We start from the raw sequence: 16,504 nt of genomic DNA on the forward strand, positions 1-16,504 counted from the left end.
AGGGATGCTGATGACAACTGAGTGCTGCTCCCATGTCGTCATCGTCTTCTTCTTCTTCTTCTTCCACTTCTGTTTTCTCTCTGCTCTGAGTCGGCTCCACAGTCCAGTTCAAACTCTTTTCTCTGCCCTACCAATTGGTGAAACTCCAGGGGTTTTCATTTACAGTCGAAAGTTCGACCCGAACACCCGGTTCGTTTTCCCAAAACGACTCGACCGGTATATCCAAACATATTCCAAACTTCCTTTTAATAAAGGATAAGATTGTACTTAATTACAAAAGCACAAGATTTCTAATTCGATTGTTTATTTAGTCTTTGGTTAACTCCATTTCAGAAGATACAAGGAAAGATCTCAAAGCTGACCAGAAATATGACTGATCCTCCTAACATGTTATTGGTCAACTTTACGTTGAATTTCTGTTGAAAATTTATCAAAAAATTCCTAAATATATTGCACCCATGCCGATTCGTTTCAATTATTATTATTATTATTTTTTTGCAAATTCAATCATATACGGTTTGTATTTATGCCAATTCGGTTTATCGGTGCCGACATGGACGCCGGTCTGTATTGCTGGGGCTAGCATAACAATTTTTAATAAGTACTTATCTACTTTTTATTTTGTGTTTTATTTTTCCTTTTTTTCTTTTATTTTTCCTTCATCCTCCACTAGCAAGGGGCCAAAGGCAAGGGCGACAATGTCGTCATTGGGCGAGACCGAGCTCGCCCAATAATGGTGAGGTCAAGGCCCGCCCAATCAAGGGAAGGCTCAACCTCACCAAATCTAAATGAATTGGCATGTCAACACCGATCGACCGAATCGCCGATCCGATGACCAGCCGGAGGAAGAAGGAGAAGAAAAAAAAGAAAAAAAAGAAATGTATAGAAAAGGAAAAAGTAAATGATTAAAAAATATTATTATTAAAATTACCATGTCAACACCGATCGACCGAATGGACTGAATTAACCGAATGGACTGAATTAGCACAAATGTAAAAGGTTTATGACTAAATTCAAAAAAGAATTAGAACTGAATCGGCACAATTACAATAGATTTATGACTTTTTCGATAATTTTTTCCAATTTCTTGGATATCTCTATTAATAGCAAACAATATGCAGCAACTCAACTCTCACCTAGACGCTAAAGAAAAAAAGAAAAAAAACTCTCGCAAAAGATGCCTAATATTCATGTTTCTATCTGATTGCATGTAGAGAATGTATTATTATTGGTCCTTCAATTTTGGCTCAATACATAATATCATCGTTTAACTTTTAATATTTTTGATAACTATTATTAAATGTTTGATGTAATCTTTAAAGTTTTAATTTATTCAATCTAGCAGATCAACTTCCTATAGCAAAGTCAAATTAGTCGTTTGACACTATTCATAAGTTTTCCTAATTAAACTATTACCCATATGATTGGATGTCCTTTTATTTCAATTAATTTCCTAAAGCAACAAAAGTTGGGTTATCTTGTTATCACCTTTTGCGCTTTTTGTCTCTATTAATATTACAATAGCTACATATAATTTTTTTAACTTGTGATTTCTACACAGTAAAAATAGAACCTCATTTATAGTAGTATCGGGTGACATTCCAGCTATTCTAATAATCTAGTTTACGGATTTGACTGGATTTAATTAAGAAAGGGTTAATATCATGAAAAACTTCAAATTGGTACATCTGTGACAAATTTATCCTAAACTATTTTTTTGATCATAAAAAATCCCAAACTGATATACCGGTGACAAATTTACCGCAAACTATTTTTTTTACCATAAAAAATCTTAAACTAATCTTGTTGTGATAAATTTACCCTAAACTAATTTTTTTGACCAAGAAAAATCCCAAACCGGTACACCATTGGCAAATTTACCCTTCGTTAAATTAAATTAATACTATGAAAAATTTCAATTTGATAAACCCATGACAAACAGAGGGTACAAATCCCAAATTGGCACACCCGTGAATTGCTGCATACCATTAAAATTAACAATTTGACAGTTGGATTTAACAAAAACTAATGGGGGATAAATTTATCATAGATATACCAGTTTGGGATAAATTTGTCACAAGTGTACTCGTTTGGTATTTTTTCTGGTCAAACAAATAATTTGGGATAAATTTATCATAAGCGTACCGGTTTGGGGTTTTCCGTGGTATTAACCCATTAAGAAAACACAGAAATAAAAAAACTTGAAAATTTTATCTCTCTAAATTTTATAGGCCTAATACTCAAAAAAACTTATAACTTTAGTATTTGTGACAACTATATATATATATATATAAAAAGAGACAATTGTATATAAAACTTTTTTTGTCTCATAAGAAACTCTAAACATTTACTTTTGTCCCAATTCTATCTTTGTTACACACGAAAAAAATTCTCAACTTTAGCATCTGTCTCAATTATATCCAAATTTTTTTTATCTCATAACAAACCCTAAACTTTTACTTTTATTTCAATTTTACCATCATCGACGTTTAGTCCATAATCACCATTAGTTTATCCTACGTATTTTGAATTTTCTCTGCGAAAGTATCAACGAATTTTCGTAATTTAGAAATAGTACATTTTAGGGACGACGAGATTTTAAATTGTTCGTCCAAATATCTTCACGTCTAGCGGTTCTTTGAGCTGTTGAGTGCTAAAAAGAATATGAAACATGCCATCTTGAGTGACTTTATACCTCCCAAAAATATGTACGGGAAGCAAACAAAAGAAGAAAAATTTATGAGGTTTTTTCATGTCAGCTTTGCTAATGTGTAATTCAATAATGACGTGGAAATGCCTCGTAGGATTAACTAATGATGATTATGGACTGAAGGCTAACGGTACTAGAATTGGGATAAAAGAAAAGTTAAACATTTTTTACGACACAAAAAAAGTTTTGGATATAATTGAGACAAATGCGAAAGTTGAGGTTTTTTTTTGTATTAAGACGGTAGAATTATGATAAAAGTAAAAGTTTGGGGTAAAATTGGGATAAAAGTAAAAGTTGAATTTTTTTTTTTTGTATTAAGCCAAATTTTATATGGCGAGGTGAGGCGAGGGTTGGCCTCGAGCTCGTCCACCCTCGCCTTGTCAAATTCGGCTAGGCTGGCAAGGCTCAAACCTCACTTATGCCTAACGACCAGCTAAAGAAGAAGGAAAAATAAAAATAAAAAGAAAAGAGAAAATCGAAAAATAATTAAAATTTTCAATTTTTTTAAAAGAAAAAAATTAATAATAGAGAATTATTAAAAGGAGTGGACAGAAAAAATTGATTTTCCGTATCGAATGATAGAAAATATTTTTCACTTCATTTTTAGATTTGAGCTGAATATAAAAAAACATTATTATTTTCCTGAAAAAGCACTTTTTGGAAAATATTTTTTTGGAAACACTTCATTTTTCGGCCGAACATGACGTAAAACTATATGCTTAGATGAAACAGTCACAAAATTTATGAAGAACAAAACGGTAATAAATAGTAGCATATTTTTATTTATTGATTTAGGAAATGGTTTGAGATGGAAAGATGTTATAAAGGTATTGAAAGTTGGAGCTACCGGAGAACGGCCTAGACCGAAGAATCGCATGCATGACCTGGGGAGGGACGTCCGGACAAAGCGGGAGGAAAAGGCCTGAGTGGACGGTGACGTCGGATTGGCAGGCTGTTTTGGAGACACCCATGGTGGTGGAGATGACTTTTGGGGCCTATGTAAGAGAGAATCGAAAGTCTTTGAGGATTTACATATCCAAATATTTGCAAATGGGTCGCCGCCACCCAATCTATCATTTCTACTTTTGTGGCGAAGTTCGTTGGAGAGAGCCATGGCGGGCGGAGATGACTTTTGGGCTATGTGAGGAAAGACTACAAATCAAATGTCATTTTTCACAGAAATTCTGAAGGATCCGATATGGATAATTTCTGCAAAAGAACCGTGGAAGATAAACCTCGACTCACCTAATGCCGATCCATCCACAATAATCACTTGTGGTTGAGGAGGAACCTCATCTAACCTCGTGCGCTTTGATTTGTAGTAGCCAACTCCGTGTAAGACGAGTACATTATAAATTGACTCTCCTTCTCTTCCTCTCATCTCAAAACATTCCCTCTGCCGTTACTTTGCTCTTCCTCTTCCTCTTTCTCCATATATCTATACGAATCCGAAAATGCTTGTCATCAGTCATGATCAAAGGAGGAACATGCACGCCGTACTCACCTTTATCGTTCCAGCTCTACTCAACTTCATTACCGTGAAGTTCCAAGGGACGCCCCACTCTCCGTTTGAAACCCACCCTGTCACCGTCTTCTTCTCCGTCTCTGCTCTCCTTCTCTATTGCTCCTTGTCTCTTCCGCTTGTTGCTCATTTACCAGCCTTTAACACTGCTTTGGGCGCCCGCGCCTATCACTTCCTCATGATCCTGTCCTTTTCCCTCTCTATAGCATTCCCTACGTCGTTGTTGTTCCGAGGGCTCTCCTTCTTCCTCCTCTATCTGCCGTTGCTGATACTGCTCTCTGTAGCTCACTTGTGCGGTCTCCTTCAGAAACTCATACATCTGGTAAGGCGAAAGATTGTGGCGTTCGTCTTCGTCCATTTGTTTGGCCATCAACTACAGAGAGGAAGACCGCCGCCGCTTCTGCCATGTACGATTGCCGACACGTATCTCATGTTGCAATTGTAGTACCTGCCAGAGTTCGACCATCATCGTCAGTAGCACAAGAAAAAACAAAGGAAACAACAAGCAGGAAAAAGACATAAGTAACATTTTGCATGTGTGAGGTGTTTACCTTAGATTTGTATACTCAGAAAGTTGCCGCGACAATAAATAAGAATTTTTACATCTATTTGAATTTAAGATTTCGAAATCAAATTTCTCCTAAATTGCTGATGGTGTTGAATGAGTTGGAATTTGGGCTATCGATGACCGATTGGAAAAAGAAAAACAGAGAAGAAGATTAAAAGCCAAAAGTCAGCTGATTGAGGAATTCAAATTATTTCCACATGAACCGATCTACGATCAGGACATCACTAATCATTAATCAGGGCAATTACACTTGCTCAATGGAAACCCGGCTCTTCACTTTCAAGCTTCAAGCCACAAAAGGAACCGTACGCATACTCAAACACATTATGTACTTAATCAGTTTTAGATTTTTTTTATTTACATAATTAACTAGACTTAATTACGAAAGCACAAAAAACAAATGCTTGAAAATTTTATCTATCTAATAAATCGTGAATGAGATTCAGATTAATGTTACGTACGACTATCTACATTTATATAACATCGATTTTAGATAGCCTTATGTAAAAAGTTATAAGAGATAATAACATTAAAAATTCCAAATTGGTATCCTGCATATCACATTAACGCCAAACTAATTTTCTTCTTACAAAAAATCTCAAGCAAAATACTCTCGAAACGCTTTTAGCTTAAACTACTTGACCATCTCATATACCTAAGAGCACGCAAGGTTGACCAGCCTTGGAGTCCAGGGGAAATTTCTTAAACGACTTCGGTGCACCGAGTCCAAATTCACGTGAGTCCCTGATTTTGATGAGTTCCTTGATTTAAGGGCTGAGATGCACTGGGTTAATATGTTTCCGGCGCACCCTAGAATATCTCTGAGGATAGTGTGAATGTGAGAACAAAGTAAAGCAAATTCACTCAACCTAATTGAAAATCCAAAAAATCGTCTCCTCAAAAGATTCGTGAAATGTTAATCCACCAAAACCAATGCGATTATGGGACTAAGGGCATTGGAATTGTCATAATTTTTATACAGTAGACACTTTAGTGCTTAAAATTTACATGAATAACTTCAGTGCTGTTGGGTAAAAGAGAGGATAAATTTCCCTCTTTGACTAAACCTGTGAGAAATTGAATCGAGCACAACCAATGGAAATATACGAACCGAAAGGAAAAATGACACCAGAAATTTTTACGTGGAAAACTCCTTCAATACGAAGGATAAAAACCACAAGACCGTTCACAGAGTCCACCCGAATCTCCACTATTAATAGTTTAGATACAAACCTAGCTGAATTCAGCAATAATGAAATCCCAAAAAACTATAAGTGAAGATCAAGCATCAACATCACCTTTAACGAGAGGAACGGATGAAAAACACCCCAAAAAACGCAGTCCGAAGTCACCCACGAAAAGCTACAGTAGACACATTCAAATCACGATCCAACCGTCCAGAATCAAGACCAATATGTCCTGAAGCTACTGACAAAATTGCAGCCCGATCGGACTACGGATGAACCTCCGATTGTCGAGTTGATCGCTGCTGGACAAATTTGTTTTTCAAAAAACTGCTGCTGTCCCATGTTTGTCTTCTGCTCTCTTTTACGTTCTTGTTGCTGCTTTTTTTTTTTTTTTTTCACATTCTTTTGCTGCTACCTTACCCTAGATGTAGCAGACCCCTTTCAACAAAACAAATGGGCTGGACCAATTAATAATAATAAAAAAAAGGCCCAACAAATCTTCCCCTCCAGCCCATTGAGAGAGATTTCGAAACAAAAGAAATCAACAGAAACCCATGCCGGCCTAGCGCCGACAAATCTCATACTTATCTCTGGTGAGAGCCTTTGTCATCATATCTAAAGCATTATCTTATGTGTGTCCTTTCTCAAGTTCCAACCCTTTGGATTCCAAAGTGTTTCGTATCCAGTGATACCTCACATCTATGTGCTTTGACTGGCATGAAAAGTGGAATTCTTTTCAAGATGTACAGCACTTTGATTATTACAAAGTAAAACATACCTTTCTTGAGTGAAACCAAGTTCTCGTGTGAACTCTTTCATCCAAAGCAATTCCTTGTATGCTTCGGTTGCTGCGATGAATTCTGCCTCTGTTGTCGATAAGGCAATACAATTTTGCAACCTTGATTGCCAAGCCACAGCTCTCCCTAAAAAAGTAATCAAATAACCTGAAGAGGATTTCCTTGTTTCAATATCCCCTGCCATGTCCGAATCAGTATAACCTACAAGAATCGGCTTCTTACTCCCAAATGAAAGTTTCAAACTAGAAGTGCCTGGGAGATATCTTAGGATCCATTTCAATGCATTCCAATGCTCTCTACCTGGATTTGACATAAAACGGCTAACCACTCTAGCTGCGTAAGCTATATCCGGCCTTGTACGGACCATTGCATACATTAAACTACCCACTGCAAAAGCATACGGAACTTTTTCCATGTCTTTCAGATCTTTCTTACTAGACGGACATTGTTTATAACTAAGCTTGAGTGTATGTGTAGCAAGAGGTGTACTTACAACTTTAGTTTTATCCATTTTGAACCTTTGAAGTACTTTCTCTATGTACTTCTCTTGAGATAACCATAGCCTCTTCGCATGTCTGTCATGAGTGATCCTTATACCAAAAATTTGCTTAGCCGGCCCCAAGTCTTTCATCGAAAAAGACTTGCTCAAATCTCGCTTTAACTTGTCAATCATTGAAGCGTTCTGACCAACTATGAGCATGTCATCTACATAGAGCAATAAAATAATAAAGTCACCTTTAGAGAATTTCTGCACAAACACACAATGATCAGAAGTAGTCTTCTTATAGGCTTGCTTCCTCATAAAAGACTCGAATTTTCTATGCTATTGCCTCGGTGCTTGCTTTAAGCCATATAAACTTTTCTTCAGTTTGCAAGCATAATTTTCTTTATCTTTTACTTGGAAACCCTCTGGCTGCTCAAAGTATATATCTTCCTCCAAATCACCATGAAGAAAAGTAGTCTTCATGTCCATCCGCTCAACCTCGAGATCAAGACTAGCTGTTAGACTCAAAACAACTCGAATTGAAGACATTTTCACAACCGATAAGAAGATCTCATCATAGTCAACTCCTTTTTCTGATTGAAGCCTTTAACAACCAATCTGGCTTTATATCAAGGACGCGAAGTCGTCTCATCTTGCTTCAATCTGTAAACCCATCGGCTCTTCAAAGTTCTTTTGCCCTTAGGTAATGCCACCAACTCAAAAGTATGATTGTCATGCAGCGACTTCATCTCATCATACATTGCATCAAACCATTCTTTCTTATTCTTATCTTCTATTGCTTCTTCAAAAGTTTTAGGTTTACCCGCATCTGTCAAGAGAACATACTCACTAGAAGAGTATCTAGTAGATAGGGTGCGGTCTTTGGTAGACCTCCTCAAAGCAGTGGTTGGTAGAGCTAATGGTGCAATCTCTTGAGCATTAATGTCATCTAAATGCTGCTGATCACCCCGAGTTTGATCTTGAACTTGCTGATCATTCGAGTCCGATCCCGAACCCCGCTGATCTAGAGTCCGACCTTGAACACCATCTTCAACTTGATCATGCAACTGTTCCTACAACTCAAAAGGTGGGGCTAAGCTAGTATCAACCGACATATCGGAATCACGGGAATCTGTCTTCTTCATCTTCTCAATATCCCAAATTGTCTCATTCTCAACGAATACCACATCTCGACTTCTGACAATTTTCTTTGCAACTGGATCATAAAGTCTGTAGCCAAACTCATCATAACCATAACCAAGAAAGATGCACTCTCGTGTCTTGATATCTAGCTTGAACCTCTTGTCCTTAGGAACACGAATAAAAACTTTGCAGCCAAACACCTTTAGATGGTCATACGAAATATCTTTTATGAACCAAACTTTGTCTGTAACATCATCATCCAAAGTAACGGTGGGAGAAATGTTGATAACATGTACCACTGTACATAAACCCTCACCCCAAAAGGATTTTGGCAATTTTGCATCTGAAATCAAACATCTGACTCTCTCAATCAATGTTTTGTTCATTCTTTCTGCCATGCCATTTAACCGAGGCGTTTTAGGAGGTGTCTTCTGATGTTGAATCCCCTGTTTCCTGCAATATTCATCAAATGGTCTGATGTATTCACCACCGTTATCCGAACGAATGCATTTCAACTTTTTCCTAGTCCGCCTATCAACTAAAACTTGAAACCGCTTAAATGCACCTACCACTTGATCTTTCGTCTTCAAAAAATAAACCCATAATTTTCTTGAATGGTCATCAATGAAGGTTACAAAGTAGGCTGCACCACCAAATGTTAGTGGTTTTATTAGACCATAAACATCCGAATGCACCAGTTCCAGCAACTCTTATTTTCCGGAAGGCGGATGACTCTTGAAAGAAACTCTTCATTGTTTTCCTGCTAAACAATGTGCACACTTCTCAAGTCTTGCACACTTTACTCCGGAGAGTAAACCCTTTTTAGCCAACAAACCAATACATTTCTCACTTATGTGACTAAGCCTCTTGTGCCATAATGCGGTTGCATTCTCATCTTCCACAACATTACACATGTCCTTGGAAATCTTGGCCTGAAACAAATACAAGGAAGATTGCTTCATGCTTCTAGCCACAACTAATGAGCTTCCGGTGAGTTTCCACTGTCCATTATCAAAGTACTGCAAAATCCTGCATCATCGAGCTTACCGGTTGAAATCGGATTCAAACGAATATCCGAAACATGCCTAGCATCTTTCGGAATTAATTTTGCTCCATTATTAGTCCCTAAGCACACATCTCCTATACACACAACTGTAGCCAAACCGTCATTCCATATTCTTAAGGTGCCAAAATTTCCTGACCTGTAGGATGTAAAGAACTCCTTCCTAGAGGTGATATGAAGAGAAGTTCTACTATCAATAACTCAGTTTGAATCATCGTAGGTAAAATTAACATTGTCATCATAGCAAACAATAACAAGTTCATCAATAGCAGTTGCTTCCCGATCATCACTATTGCTATCTCTTTTCTCGTTGTTCTCATTTCTATTTTTCTTCTCGTTCCTCTTCTCATTTTTCAGCTGAAAATAATTTTTCTTAATATGACCCATCTTACCGCAATGATGACACTTAACAGTCTTTTTCCTTGATCTTGGCTTGCTTTAGCTCTTATATCTATCTTTCGGACCTCTACTCTGACTTTTGGCCTGTTTTCAACAACTAAAGCTTTCGAATGAGAGGAAGAACCATGTGTTTTTCTTCTCATCTCCTCATTCAGAACATCATGTATTGAGCTTTCGAATGAAAGTTCGACCCGACTACTCGGTTCGTTTTCCCAAAACAACTCGACCGGTATATCCAAATATTTTATAAACTTCTTTTTAATAAAGGATAAGATTATACTTAATTAGAAAAGCACAAGATTTCTAATTTTATTGTTTATTTAGTCTTTAGTTAACTCTATTTCGGAAGATACTAGGAAAGAGCCCAAAGTTGACCAGAAATATGATTGATCTTCCTAACATGTTATTGATCAACTTTAAGTTGAATTTCTGTTGAAAAATTATCAAAAAAATCCTGAACAAATTGCACCTATGCCAATTCAATCCTAGATCTATTTTTTTTTTTTTTGGTTGCAAATTCAGCCATATACATTTTGCATTTGTACCAATTCGGTTCATCGATGCTGACGTGGACATTGGTCGGCACTTCTGGCGCTAGCATGACAATTTTTAATAAGTACTCATCTACTACTTTTATTTTGTGTTTTATTTTTTTTTCTTCTCCTTCTTCCTCCACTAGTGATGGGCCAGAGGCAAGGGCGACCATGCCGCCGTTGGGTGAAACCGAGCTCGCCTAGTAACGGCGAGGTCAAGCCTCGCCCAACCATGGGGAGGCTCGGCCTCGTCAAATCTGAACGAAGCTGGCTCTTTCCTCTAGCCAATCGCCGATCTGGTGACTAGCTAGAGAAAGAAGGATAAGAAAAAAAAAAGAAAAAGAAAGGGAAAGAAAAGGAAAAAGAAAATGATTAAAAAATATTACTATTAAAATTTCCACGTCAGCACCGACCGATCAAATGGACTGAATTGACGCAAATATAAAAGGTTTAAGACTGAATTGAAAAAAAAAGTTGAACTAAATTGGTACAATTACAATAGGTTTATTACTTTTTGATAATTTTTTCAGATTTCTTGGATATCTCTATTAATAGCAAACAATATGCAGCAACTCAACTCTCACCTAGACCTAAAAGGAAAAAAAAAAAAAAAAAACTCTCACGAAAGATGCCTAATATTCATGTTTCTATCTTATTGCATGTAGAGAAAGTATATTATTCTTCTTTCAATATTGGCTCAATACATAATATCATCTTTTAACTTTTAATATTTTTTATATGGTACTTAAACTATTATTAAATGTTTGATGTAATCTCTAAAGTTTTAATTTATTCAATCTAGCCGATCAACTTCCTTTAGCAAAGTCAAATTAGTCGTTCTACACTATTCATAAGTTTTCCTAATTACACTATTACCCATATGTTTGGATGTCTTTTTATTTCAATTAATTTCCTAAAGCAACAAAAGTCGGGTTATCTTTTTATTACCTTTTTGCTCTTTTTGTCTCTGTTAACATTACAATAGCTATATATAATTTTTTTTAACTTGTGATTTCTACACAGTAAAAATAGAACCTCATTTATAGTAGTATCCGGTGACATTCCAGCTATTCTAATAATCTAGTTTACGGATTTGACTAGATTTAATTAAGAAAACAAGAAAATTGAAAAAATTGAAAATTTTATCTATCTAAATTTTATAGGCCTAATACCCAAAAAAATCCAACTTTACCATTTGTGACAACTATATATATATAAAAAAAAAAGACAATTATGTTTAAAACATTTTTTGTCTCATAAAAACTCTCAACTTTTACTTTTGTCCTAATTCTACCTGTGTAATACCCAAAAAAACTTCTACTTTAGTATTTGTCTCAATTATATCCGAATTTTTTTTTTTGTCTCATTAAAAAACCCAAATTTTTACTTTTATTCCAATTTTAACATTGTTAGTCTTTCATCCATAATCACAATTAATTAATCCTATGTGGCTTGAATTTTCTCACCGAACTTATCAATGAATTTCGAAATTTAGAAATAGTAGATTTTAGATTGTTCGTCCAAATATCTTCATGTATAGCCGTTCTTTGAGCTGTTGAGTACCGAAGAGAATACGGAACGTGCCATCTTGAATGACTCTGTATCTCCCAAAAATATGTAGGGGAAGCAACCAATAGAAGAAAAGTTCAAGGGTTTTTTTCATGTCAGCTTTGCTTAAATGTAATTCAATAGCGATGTGGGAATACCACGTAGGGTTAACTAATAATGATTATGGATGGAAGGTTAACGGTAGTAGAATTGAAATAAAAGTAAAAGTTAAAGGTTTTTTATGAGACAAAAAAAAAGTTTTGAATATCATTAGGACATATGCTAAAGTTGAGGGTTTTTTTTAGTACTAGAACGGTAGAATTAGGATAAAATTAAAAGTTTGGGGTAAATCTATAACAAAAGTAAAAGTTAGAGTTTTTTTGGGTATTGGGCCAAATTTTATATGGCGAGGCAAGGCAAGGCCTCGAGCTCGTCCACCCTCACCTTGTCAGATTCGGCGAGGCCGGCGAGGCTCGAACCTTGCCTATGGCCGGGGACTAGCTAAAGAAGAAGGGAAAATAAAAAATAAAAAATAAATAGAAACTAGAAAAATAATTAAAATTTTCAATTTTTTTAAAATAAAAAAACTAATAATAGAGAATTATTAAAAGGAGTGGACAGAGAAAACTGATTTTCGTTACCGAACGGTGGAAAATATTTTTCACCTCATTTTCATATTTGAGCTGAATATCAAAAAATATTATTATTTTCCTGAAAAATGACTTTCTGGAAAACATTTTTTTGGAAACACTTTATTTTTCGGGCGAACATGGCCTAAAAATATATGCCTAGATGAAACAGTCACAAAATTTATGAAAACCAAAAAGGTAATAAACAATAACATACTTTCATTTGTTGATTTAGGAAATGGATTGAGATGGGAAGATATTAAAAAGGTATTGAAAGTTCGAGCTATCGGAGAACGACCCAGACCGAAGAATCGCATGCATGACCTCGGGAGGGAGGTCCGGACATAGCGCGGGGCGAAGGTCTGAGTGGTCGGAGACGTCGAATTGGGAGGCCGTTTTGGAAACACCCATGGTGGCGCATATGACTTTTGGGGCTTCGTAAGAGAGACTCGAAAGTCTTTTGAGGATTTACATATCCAAGTATTGGCATCCAATCTTTATCATTTCTACTTCTGTGGCGAAGGTCGTCGGAGAGAAACCGTGGGGGCGGAGATGACTTTTGGGCTATGTAAGGAAAGACTCTAAATCAAATGTCATTTTTCCCAGAAATTCTGAAGGATCCGAAAGATAATTTCTGCAAGAGAACCGTGGAGGATGGACCTCAAACTCACCTAATGCCGATCCATGCACAATCATCACTTGAGGAGCAACCTCAACTAACCTTCTGCGCTTGGACTTATAATAGTCATCTCCGTGTGAGGCAGAGTACATTTAAAAAAAAAAAAAAGAGGCAGCATTGTTCTTGGATTTACAAAAATGCCATCCAAATGTCCGAATGCAAGAGCACTTTGACACCGCTGAATGGTATTATTTTGTAAATTCGAAGTGCAATTTGACAACACTTTTGACAATGAGTTCTCAACTAACCCGCCTTTTGCATTCCATGCACAATTACTTGAGCAGGAACCTCAACTCACCTTAATGCGGATCCATGCACGCAATCATCACTTGAGGAGAGACCTCGACTCACCTACTGCCCCATGCACGGTCATCACTTGGGGTGCAACCTCAACCTAACCTTGTGCGCCTGGACTTATAATTACCAACTCCGTGTAAGACAAGAGTACATTATAAATTGACTTTGCTCCCTTTCTCTCTTCTGTCGCCCCTCCTCCTCTTCCTCCATCTCAAAACATTCGCTCTGCCGTAACTTCTTTGCTCTTCCGAATCCGAATCCGAATCCGAAAATGCCTGTCATCAGTCGTGATCAAAGGAGGAACATGCACGCCGTGCTCACCTTCATCGTTCCAGCTCTGCTCAACTTCATTACCGTGAAGTTCCAAGGGACGCCCAGCTCTCCGTTTGAAACCCACCCTGTCACCGTCTTCTTCTCCGTCTCTCTGCTCTCCTTCTCTATTGCTCCTTGTCCCTTGTGCCTGTTGCTCATTTACCGGCCTTTAATACTGCTTTCGGTGCCCGCGTCTACTGTTTCCTCATGATCCTGTCCTTTTCCCTATCTATTGCTTTCCCTACATCGTTGTTGTTCGGAGGCCTCTCCTTCTTTCTCCTCTATCTGCCGCTGCTGATACTGCTCTCTGTAGCTCACTTGTGCGGTCTCCTTCAGACACTCGTACATCAGGTCAGGCAAAAGATTCTGGCATTCGTCTTCGTCCATTTGTTTGGCCGTCAACTGCAGATAGGAAGAGCGCCACCGCTACTGCCACGTATGATTGCCGATACATAACTCGTGTTACAGTTGTAGTACCTGCTAGAGTTCAACCCTCATCGTCAGTAACGCATGAAGAAACAGAGGAAACAGCAAGCAGGAAAAAGACACAAGTAACATTGCATGTATGAGATGTTCACTTTGATTTGTATACTCAGAAAGTCGCCGTGACAATATATAATTTTTTTTATTAGTGTCGAAGTATTGTATATCGATTTGAGTTTAAGATTGCAAAATCAAATCTATCCTAAAAACGATGCGATTGCTGATGGTGTTGAACGAATTGGAATCTTTGCTCTCGGTTATTGATTGGAAAAGTCAGAGAAGAAGGTTGAAGCCAAAAGTCAGCTGATTGGAGAAACTCCAAGCAAACGAAAAATTGATGAAAATCAAGGGACCACCGAAATATTAGATGAATCGATAAGCTTATTTGGCGACTTCGGGTCTTTACACGTGAAAACTTAAGCCCCAATTTTCAGCCCTTCAACCCCCTAAAGTAGCCAAGCCAAACACTCGCATAACTTCCATGGTCATAAGTAACACAATATGCAGCAATCCTCATAGTGGGTAGAGTAGAATTTTAAGCTGATAAAGTAAAACGGACATGCCTCGTCGAGGCTTAGTTGCACATCTGTTTTACCTTTGCTTTAGCTTAAAGGATTCATCCATCAATGCCAAGTTTCTCTGTCACATGCGTTGCTACAAGGTCTATGCATCAGTAGTGACTCTTAGCATATTTCACAATCCCAAAGTAACAGGCCAGGGTGGGAAATGCATGAATTCAACTAGGGAGCCATTTTCAGTTCCAATGCCAGGGCCCAGGGAAGGAAAAGATAAACTCGCTGTGGGGAGCTTGAATTTCCAGATCCCGGGGAATCGATAATATCAGACACAATCTGGATGGTGCCGGCTGAATCCTCATGGAGGAATGTAAAGACGAGCAAACCACTGCTCATCAACTTCACTAATGAAAGTTCGACCAAAACAAAAAAAACTTCACTAATGAAAGAGATGGAGATTTGTTCACACGCACGTCTTCCTTTGTTTGGTGTCGCGACCTAAAAAATAAACGGGTTTATTTTCGGGCTAATGGATTATCAGGTTAATTAATTAACTAACCTAACTCGGACTCTCCCAAGTCCATACCAAATCGCAACTTAAGATTCAAATAATTAACATGCAACGTGTTTTGAATTGGAGTCGCCACTAATCATTTTCGGTAGGTTGATTAGAAACCTAAATAAAATAGCGGGAGAAAACTATCTTATTTCCGCGAACCAGAGATTTTGAATTCGGGGATTTGGTTACGTCGGATTTCTCTAACGCCCTTTCGGTACCATTTTCATGAAAAATATTTGATTTGGCAATTTTGATGGATTTTACTTGAAATTCAAAGATGCAATTTTTTTGGTTTTTTCTTCTTTTTTATGGGGATGTAAAACATTGAACTTTGTACGATATACACCATGGGTGATTTAGAAAGAAAGAAAACGCAGCCAATCACGAGTATTTACAGAAATAAATTAACATGTAATAATGCTAAAACTTGGAACACGTGGCATGTCTAAAATAAACAAACGAATGTTCACACCAAACGATTACATTTTTGTAGATCGAGATGGAAAGGATTACCTTCTATTACACAAAATCTTACTCACATACACGTTATAGTTCCCTTCAAGATCTCGGAGCTGGAAGAACGCGGCTGTCGTCGAAAATGGCAAGCAATGGCGTTGTTGGGTTGCGAGGGGCGAAATATGTGTCGGGACTCGTCGAAGATGATGCTCGACTAAAACACTTTTCTTCACTCTCGAATTTTCTCTTCTGATTTTTCTCAAGAACTCTCTTTTTCCTCTCTAAAAATTCCTCTCAAAAACTCTCTCAAAACTCTCTCAATTCTCTTCCACTCTTCCTAAAAAACTCTCTCAATTCTCTTCTACTCTCTCTCTCAATTCTCTTCCACTTCCCCCTTCTAAAACTCTTCTCAAGAGCTCTCTCTTTTATAGGCAAAGTTCTTCATCCTTCATTCTTCACCTTCATTTCTTCACCTTCCATCTTCATCTTCTCTTCTTCATCTTCATTTCTTCACCTTCCATTTTCATCTTCCCTTCTTCATCTTCATTTCTTCACCTTCCATTTTCATCTTCCCTTCATTATCTTCCCTTCATCATCTTCTTTTCATCATCTTCCCTTCT

This window comes from Rhodamnia argentea, chromosome 5 (assembly GCF_020921035.1).
Source record: "Rhodamnia argentea isolate NSW1041297 chromosome 5, ASM2092103v1, whole genome shotgun sequence".
Taxonomy (NCBI): domain Eukaryota; kingdom Viridiplantae; phylum Streptophyta; class Magnoliopsida; order Myrtales; family Myrtaceae; genus Rhodamnia; species Rhodamnia argentea.